The sequence below is a fragment of the Bubalus kerabau genome, chromosome 18 (assembly GCF_029407905.1).
Source record: "Bubalus kerabau isolate K-KA32 ecotype Philippines breed swamp buffalo chromosome 18, PCC_UOA_SB_1v2, whole genome shotgun sequence".
NCBI classification, from domain to species: Eukaryota; Metazoa; Chordata; class Mammalia; order Artiodactyla; family Bovidae; genus Bubalus; species Bubalus kerabau.
In genome coordinates this window covers 65359559-65369310 of record NC_073641.1, presented here as the reverse complement: position 1 = coordinate 65369310, position 9752 = coordinate 65359559, and the positions used below count along the sequence as shown (strand labels likewise).

Sequence of the window (9752 nt, the reverse complement as noted above, 5' to 3'; positions counted from 1 at the left end):
TACCTCCTTCAAGTCTTTACTTGCATCTCAATTTTCATCATGGCCTCCTGAGCCCATTGTTCCCATCTGCACACCTGTCCACCCCAGGGCTCCGACTGTCCTCATCCTGCTCTGACGCTACCTTGGGTTCACAGCCTCCTCACTATGTCTGGCTTACGCTTCATCTGTATGGTCTAGCTTTTCCCCTAGAATGTAGCCTTTCTATTCCTTGCACAAAGCCTCCCTCATGCACACAGGAAGCCCGGCATGTGCAGAAGGAACGAGCCATTTTGTGAACATATCTTAATGTGATCAGGCCTCATCTCTCTCCTGCATTAGAGTAAAAGCTCTGTGAGGACCAGGACTTATCTCTCATTCAAGCACCTTGAACAGTCCCCAGGACAGGGTAGACATGGGTTTTTAGGAGGGCGCTGGGAGCTTGTCTTAGTCCTTGAGGATGGTAAAGCAAAATACACTACCAAACATACTATAAACAGGAGGAGAAGGGGGCGACAGAGGATGAGATGGTTGGATAGCATCACTGACTCAATGGACATGAATTTGAGAAAACTCCAGAAGATAGTGAAGGATAGGGAAGACTGATGCTCTGCAGTCCATAGGGTCACAAAGAGTTGTAGACGATTAAGAGACTGAACAACAAACAACAAAAACTATAAGTCACAAAATATACTTCTCACAGTTCTGGAGGTTGGATGTCTGAGATGAGGGCACCAGTGTGGTTGGGGGGGGGGGGGTGGTCCTCTTTCAGGCTGAAGACTTTTTCTTGTGTCTTCATGTGGCAGAAAGGGTGTCCCACTTTTAGGCGGCATTAATTCCATTCCTGTAGGCTCCAGTCTCATGACTTGAGCACCTCCCAAAGTGCCCATCTCCTAATAGCACCACTTGGGGGGTAGGATTTCAATGTATGAATTTGAGGGGGAGACAATCAGACCACAGCAGAGCTCCTCCGTCTAATGAAGGTCTTCAGAGATGAAAGGGAGGCTAGTTCCTGTGAGGGGCACGAACTCATTATCTTCTTGCCCAGGTGCAGCGGGCCTGACTTTGCCTGTTTCTGGAAGATCTGGAAATGAGCACTGCTTTTACAACACAGTACCATTTCCAGGTGCCCCCACTCTGCTCTCTCCCCTTCAGAACCAGATGTTCAACATCGTATATTGCACACTGCAGCATGCTTAGTCAGGTCCAGCTCTTTGCAACTCCATGGACTATGGCCCACCAGGCTCCTCTGTCCATGGCAAGAATACTGGAGTGGGTTTCTATGCCCTCCTCCAGGGGATCTTCCCAACCCAGGGATCAAACCTGCGTGTCCTGTGGCTCCTGCATTGGCAGGTGGATTCTTTACCTACTGACCCATCTGTACAGAGAAACTTATTTGCAAAGCAGAAATAGAAGCACAGATTTGAAAGAGCAGACTTTACGGTTACCAAGGGAGGAAGGAGGGTGGGATGAATTGGAAGATTGGGGTTGACATGTATACACTACTATGTATAAAATAGATGTATAAAATAGATTACTAATGAGAACCTACTGCACAGCCCAGGGAAGTCTGCTCAGTGCTCTGTGGTAACCTAAATGGGAAGGAAATCCAAAACAGAGGGGATAAATGTACATGTACAACTGATTCAGTCCATTGTACAGCAGAAACTAATACAACATTGTAAAGCAACTATACTTCAATTAAGAAAAAAAAATGAACAGATGTTCATATTAAGCTGATTTCTCCCAGGTTGACATCTTGAGGGGGAGGTCTCACCCACACAGTAAGTCCTCATCTTGCTGAAACTGATCTGAAAATTTGAGACTCAGAGTAAGTCAAACAGAGGCTTCCCAAACCCAGCCAGGCATCCCTTTAGAGTCCCAAGTCTACCAGCTGCTCCCCCTCCAGCCATCGGGGACCTATCTTCCATCACTCATGAGCATGTTAACCAGAGACTAAAAGGTGTGTGTGTTAGAATTTGCATCTGTCTCGCCAGTGACTTCAAAACACTTTTAAAGGCAATAGCATTTCCTTTGCTTTCTAATACTGGTACTAAATGTTGCATTGTCAAGGAAAAGGATTCCTACTTATAAAAAACATCTATTGGGGGAAGGAGGGTGGTGGTTCTCTGGAAACAGATGGGGCAAAAGGGCAAACATCTGACAGTGTGTTATGCCGCTTCAGTCATGTCCGGCTCTTTGAGACCCCACAGACTGTAGCCCAACACGCTTCTCTGTCCATGGGATTCTCTAGGCAAGAATATTGGAGTGGCTTGCCATTTTCTTCTCCAGGGGATTTTCCCAACCCAGGGATGGAATCCGTGTCTCTTCTGTCTCCTGAATTGGCAGGCAGGTTCTTTACCACTAGTGCCACCTCGGTAACATTTGACAGACTGCGATCAGAACCAGGAAAACTCCTCTGAGTGAGGACACCTGGGAAAGGAGAGACACTTCTGAACAAGAGGAGAGAATCGTGGCTCTTGGGTGGGTGTGGCTGGAGCTGACAAACAGCCAGTGCTTGCATGGTTTGCCTTCAGCTCCTGATGACTGTGCAAGGGGGCTTGCCTCCCACCTCCATCAGATCGCTGCAGCCCCACTGCCTTCCCCTCTCTTCCCTCAACTGGCTTCTGAGAACTCCATTAACTTTCAAATCTGGCCTGTAAAGCCCTGCCTAGACTGGCTCCCCTTCACCTAAAAGAATCTAATGATTAAGACCTGTGTCTCTCCTCTCACACTTGAATCATCTCATCCAGGCATCTGGAAAGATCATCTCAATGATTCTGCTTTAGCTCCTTGTGTGTGTTAGTCCCTCAGTCGTGTTCAACTCTTTGCGACCCCGTGCCAGGCTGTAGCCCACCAGGCTCCTCTGTCCAAGGAACTCTCCAGGCAAGAATACTGGAATGGGTTGCCATTCCCTTCTCCAGGGGATCTTTCCAACCCAGGGATGGAACCTGAGTCTCCTGCACTGCAGGCAGATTCTTTACCACTAAGACACCAGGAAAGCCTGTAACTCCTTAGCTGTTAAGAAAGGAAATAACATCAGCAGGCTCAACTGACCCTGGAAACAGAAGCTACTCCTAGAGCATTTGGTCAGCTTAGCTGATGCCAAGGCCTGCCTGTCCTGGGGAATGCCCCAGCCAGAGCCTGAAATTGTGTCCACCTGAACTCCACTGGGGCTGGGGGTCGGGTGCTTCATAATCACCTTTGGGCTTGCCTGCCACATGGGAAATCCTTCCTCGTGTCTGACCTGAACCTCTCAATCCTCCTATTTGAGTGACCACACTTCAAACTCCTGAATAATTTTCTGGGTCTGATTCCCTCCAGAATAAAAGTCTTTTATACATTTTTAAAGAAATAAGACTGTTCTATTTTGTTTTTTTTTTCCTCCCCCTCTTGGCTATTTGTAGAGCTTTAAAATATGGACACCAAAACGATATATTATCTTCTGAGAAAGGCCAGAATGTTTTGAAATATACAGTAGCCAAGATGCGTCTCAGTTCGCAAGCTCGTATGTCAGAAGCAACCGTGCGCAGTTAAGGAGTTGATGAACATGACACGTTTAGAAAGGGCCCCTGCTGAGCACTGGAGGTTCCGGGGGTCTCTGGGTGTATCATCTAGTGATCACAGTCCAGTCTCTGGGAGCCGAGCCATCTGCCTTCAAATCCCAGCTTCTCCTCTTGTTAGCTCTGTGACCTCAGGCTGGTGGCCTTACCTCTCTGTGCTTCTGTTTTACATCAGTAAAATGAGAATGACAACAGTATCAAGGGCATTAGGAGGTGGTGAGGTTTAAATAAGTTAATAAGCATAAACGATGATACTGAACATTCTTCAGTCAAAGTGAAGTGAAGTGGTAGTTGCTCAGTTATGTCCAACTCTTTGCAATCCCATGGACTGGAGCCTACCGGGCTCCTCTATCCATGGAATTCTCCAGGCAAGGATACTGGAGTGGGTTGCCATTTCCTCCTCCAGGGGATCTTCCCAACTCAGGGATCAAACCCAGATCTCCTGCACTGCAGGCAGACTCTTTACTGTTTGAGCCACCAGGGAAGCTTTGTAGTCAAAGCTATGGTTTTTCTAGTAGTCATGTACAGATGTGAGAGTTGAACCATAAAAAAGGCTGAGTGCCCAAGAACTGATGCTTTCAAACTGGTGCTGGAGAAGACACTTGAGAGTCCCTCAGGCAGCAAGGAGACCAAACTAGTTGATCCTAAAGGAAATCAACCCTGAATATTCATTGGAAGGACTGATGCTGAAGCTGAAGCTCCAGTCCTTTGGCCACCTGGTGCAAAGAGCCAACTCACTGGAAAAGACCTTGATTCTGGGAAAGATTGAGGACAAAAGGAGAAGAGGGCAACTGAAGATGAGATGGTGAAATGGCATTACCAACTCAATGGACATGAGTTTGAGCAAATTCCGGGAGATAGTGAAGGACAGGGAAGCCTGGCTGCAGTCCTGCAGTGCTGCAGTCCATGGGGTCACAAAGAATAGGACACAACTGAGCAACTGAACAATAACACTCAACATTTTGTACCATAGAAAAGCCTACTGTAATCATTCACTCTTAATTCTCTATGTATGCATGTGTGCTTAGTCATGCCCAACTCTTTGCAACCCCATGGACTATAGCCTCCCAGGCTCCTCTATCCATGGGATTCTCAGGCAAGAATACAACAGTGCATTGTCATTTCCTCCTCCGGGGGGTCTTCCCGGCCCAGGGATCGAACCTTCATCTCCTGCATCTCCTGTATTGGCAAGGCAGATTCTTTACCACCAAGCCACCTGGGAAGCCCTAATTTTCTATAAATAAATATAATTTTGACTCTGAACATCTATCTAACCAGACCAGCAGGAAACTTACTTCTGGTGTTCAGGGGTTCCTCTGAGAAAGGGAGAGATCCCGAGCCGGGGGATATGAGTAACCCCAGGTCTGTCCACATAGACCCCTGCCAGGCCCTGAGATCTCCAGCAGGTCTGGCATTCCTGAGCCAGGCCTGGACCTTGGCACTCTGCGCAGGTCTCCCAAGAGTCCACAAGTCAGGACACACCTCATGTGCAGGTATTCCCAGCACCTGGTACAAGGCCTAGAGTGTGCCCTGCACACAGCACAGGCAAAGAAGAAATGACAACAGTCAGGCAGTTGGAATAGGGCAGAGTGCCCGGCTGCTATGTAAGCATCGGTGAAAAGGCCCCCTCCCCAAACCCCAACCTGCCCTTGAGAGTCCAACTGGAGTAGAAAGGCCCACAGTTCACTTTATGAGGTCAATTCATAGGACACAAAATTCGGCCATACCTCCAGACTAGAAATAAAATTTCATCTTGGACATTGTAGCAGAAACTTTAATGACACGGAAAGATGTTCACCGTATTCTGTTAAATGAAAAAGGTCAGGTTATAAAACAGAATCAAGAATGGTGTCTCTATGAATTTTCCAGGGTTGCTCTAACAAAGTGCCACAAACTCTGTGACTATAAACAAGAGAAATCTATTCTCTCACAGTTCTGGAGGGCAGAAGTCCAAAATCAAGGTGTAGGCAGAGCTGTTCACCCTCCAAAGTCTCTAACAAGATGGGGGGAACCCTTCCTTACCTCCTCCAGCTTCTGATGGTTGCTGGTCCTCAGTGTTCTTTTATCATGCCAGCATCATTCATGTGGTGCTCCCCCATGGGACTGCCTTCACGTGGCCATCTTCAGATAAGGACAAAGGTCACACTGGATTAGGGACCCACTCTACACCAGACTTCCCTGGTGGCTCAGATGGTAAAGCATCTGCCTACAATGCGGTAGACCCAGGTTTGATCCCTGGGTTGGGAAGATCTCCTGGAGAAGGAAATGGCAACCCACTCCAGTACTCTTGCCTGGAAAATCCCATGGACGGAGGAGCCTGGTAGGATACAGTCCATGGGGTCTCAAAGAGTCGGACACGACTGAGCGACTACACTTTCACTTTCTACACCAGATGCGTTCATGCATGGGTGTGCATACGTAGTCACTTCAGTCATGTCCAACTCTTTGTGACTCCATGGACTATAGTCCACCAAGCTCCTCCATCCATGGGATTCTCCAGGCAAGAATACTAGAGTCAGTTGCCATGCCCTCCACCAGGAGATCTTCCTGACCCAGGGATCAAGCCCATGTCTCTTAACATCTCCTGCATTGACAAGTGGGTTTTTTACCACCAACACCACCTGGGAGGCCCTCTACTTCAGATGACATCATCTCAATTTAATCGATTATATCTGCAATGACCCTGTTTCCAAATAAGGTCATAATCTGATGCATATCTTTTTTTTTTCTGGGAGACACAGTTCAGCCCATAACAGTCTCCAAAATTAAAGAACCTACCTCTTTTTCAACAAAAACAAAAATGGATGCATCCCATTTTGAAGCCATGCTCACATACCAATACCTGAATGAGATCTTACCACTGCCATCCTCTCCTCCCAGCTCCCCCTGATCACCCCACTCCCCTACCAGGAGAGCTATGTTGACACCTGGATCTTTCCATATGCCTCTATTTACCCCTAGGTTTCTGCTCATACCTTTAAAGACATGTACTCATGGTGTAAATTTGCATCTTCAGGAGAGGGTCTTGTTTATGTAAAAAATAGAAAATTTGATGTACCTTCTCTGATTCTTAGGCTTCCCTGGTAGCTCAGATGGTAAATAATCTGCCTGCAATGCGGGATACTCAGGTTCGATCTCTGAGTCAGGAAGATCTCATTTGCTCAGAAAAATCTAGATTTGGTTGTTCCCAAACCCTCCCTCCAAAGTTTTGTGACCGTTGAAAGTATACAAAGAAACAAAGCAGGCCAAAAAGTTTTGAAATTTTGGGGAATCGGAGACACAGCTGCTCTGCAGAGAACTGTTCCACTTCTCCTTTGCTTATTTAAAATCAGTGACTTGACTTTGGAGCCAGATGTGTTTACACTTCAAGGGTCTAGTTTCAAAGGCAGAACAGAAACATTAGCTCATGCACCATGGGCCATTAGGTCATTAGAAAGTGGTACAAGGGGCAGAAACCTGGGATTTCAGGCACTGAATTGAGGGAGTAGAGTGGTGACCTGTGAAACTTTACCAGATCTAAAGTTGCTGTGTATGTCTGCCATTTCTGGGAGTATATTTCCTAAGAAGATGTTTGAGAGCTTTTGATGAAGCTGCTATTGAAATTTCCATTCCTTTAATTACCTGTAAGATTATCTGTGACTTTGACAGATGCTGTAAACCTTGAAGCACTAAATGATGAAATACCATTGCTATTAGGAAGGGATGTGAATTTCAAAGGTGAGTAAGTGTTGCTTAGAATTTGCCTTTCTGACCTTCCTTGAACAGATGATAGTAATGTGGTTCTCAACTCAGGCTGAATACTGTAACCACCTATAAGGCTTTAAAAGTATCGATGCCCGCATCCCACTTAATTGGTATTGGAAGAAGCTAAGCACTGAGTTTCTAGAAAGGCTTCTCAAGTGACTCTAATGTGCAGCAGAAGTTGACACCTGCCTCCCTAGAAGATTAAGGGATTAAATCTTTAGTTTAAGAAATGGAAAGGATTAAAACTGCTAAAAACTAGAAGGGCTGTTTGTGAAATAAGATAACACTAAGAATGAGAAATAACCTCCTTCAGGTGGCAAAGCAGCCTTCTATGATCTGACCCACACTTTGCTCCTTAGCCTCACCGATTACTTCCTACACTTTCTTGCTGCAGCCGAACTTTCTCCACATAAACCACATCATTTCTCTCCTCTGTGCTTCACAAGTGTTCACAGTCTTCCAGGAATCTTTCCTTAAATCAATGCTGGCAATTCAACCCCTGGTCTATATCAGTGTAACTTCCCTATGGTTCCCCAAGGTGTGAACGCACAGTGTTGCATTTAATGATTTGTTTTCGTGCAGGTTCTGCCCTTGACACCCATGAACATCCTAAAAGCAGAGATTCTCCCCTAGGTTCCCATCACCTAAGCCAGTAAATGGCCCAACAAGGAATGATTATGAGATGAATTCAGGAAATAGGAGGGCATTAGGAAGCATGTATCTGGTACTTATCAAGTATAATACTGAGAAATGTATAGTCTTGACAGGTAATACACATTTAAGAGAAAATTTGCTTTGTAGATGTTCACACCCAAAAGCTTAAAAAAGAACATTATGCAAAAGGAGGATAATATAGAAGAATTAGCTGTGTTTTATATTTTATATGGTGTTTATAAATGAGTCTTCATTTCCCTCTTTTTGTTATTATAAAAAGCCAAGTAATATTATAGGGCAGAATCTTTTCACTACATATATATATGTATCAAATCATGATGTACAAGCTAAATACTTAAATACAATTTTATATGTCAATTATACATCAATAAAACTGAAATTTTAAAAAGCCAAGAAACATAAAAGCATCCTAGTAGCCAGGATATTTTTTCCAGCCTGGTGGAAATATAAGATACTCAATTTCTACAAGTGGTTCTGCAGATGAAAGGCCTTCCCTTGGGGAGACTGCAATGCCCTGAAACACGGCTGCAAACATTTGCTGACCTGCCAATCATCTGTCCCAAGCGAAGTAGCCCAATGGCAGTGACACTTCAGAAGTATCAGAACCAGGTAATTTATTCCTTGACTGTCTTCCCAGACAATTAAGAACCGAACATCTCCTGTGTGCTAAGCAACCCCGGGGCTACTCCTTTCCAGCAACTTCGCAAGAAAAACTGTCAGAAATCCTTACCAGCCATCAAGTCTGAAAGAGAGGTCCCTGGAGATTGTGCGCACGTGAACAAAGGCTGCTGGAGCTGAAGCAAGGGCAAACATCTCCTGCCAAGTGCAGTGTGCGCTGTTAAAGATGAAGCTCTTGCCCAGGGTTTCTAGCAGTCGTGAGGCACTCTGGATCAGACTTTGCAGAATCACAGCAATTGGACCAGCAGCACTTGGCTAGCGGATGCTTTAGGCATTTCAAGCTTAACATGGCAGACTCCAGGCCATTCTGCAGAGCTGGGCACAAGGCGAGCTTGCTAAGAGCTGTCAACAGCCTCACAGGGTGAGGATGGAGCAGAACCATGGGGTGGTCAGCATTCACTGGGGGTCAAGAGATCATCTCTATCAGCCCCTTCATATTGCTGATGAACTGGCAGAGACTAGAGACTTTCTGGTTTCTTGCTGAAGGATCACACAGATAAGTAGGTATACATGTGCCCCATCCAAATTTGCAGGCTTAAGCCGGAGTTCTCTGCCTGAATGCTCTGATTGTCTGTTTGCAACGTCCAAATGCAGCAGCCGGTTTTCAGAGATTCAACTGACTCCTCGAGCTGTAGGCAGCTTAAGGATGACAGACTGTATCACCTTGGGCAAGTCAAGTTGGGGCTATACAAATGGACTATATCCCATCACTGCCGCTGTGCGTCCCTAATACTGCTCAACTAATCCCCACCGGCATCCAGTTATTTTGCTCTCAGTCACCAAGCGTGGCTGACCCTTATCTCTGACCTGAAAATCCTCAAAAGTTATTTCTTGGAATTTAAAGAGTTTCCAACAGGTAGATGAGAGTAGAAGCACTTCTATTAAGATGTTTGTCTCTTTAAAAAAAAAAAAGGAATAAAGGAAGAGATAGGAAGCCAAAAGGAAATATAATTATAGTTCCCCTCACCTTTTGTTTATCTCAAAGAGAAATGTGGTCTTATGTAGCCTGTGGGTTGATTTCAGCTGAACCACAATTTAACTCATTAGAAGCTATTAGGGTATTTTGGAAAAGAATACAGAGTGGAGATTGTGAGTGAAAAGTAAAAATGTTTTGTT

The 9752-nt window shown here is 45.5% G+C and overlaps 1 long non-coding RNA gene across 1 annotated transcript; it reads right to left on the bottom strand.

Moving 5' to 3' along the window:
- Positions 1 to 4858: 4858 nt before the first annotated feature.
- On the bottom strand, positions 4859 to 9445 carry LOC129633177 (uncharacterized). Its single transcript, XR_008704942.1, has 4 exons — positions 8689 to 9445; positions 5562 to 5660; positions 5267 to 5343; positions 4859 to 5069 (listed from the first exon to the last, which is right to left on the bottom strand). It is a non-coding gene; the product is annotated as an uncharacterized LOC129633177 (long non-coding RNA).
- Positions 9446 to 9752: the final 307 nt, after the last annotated feature.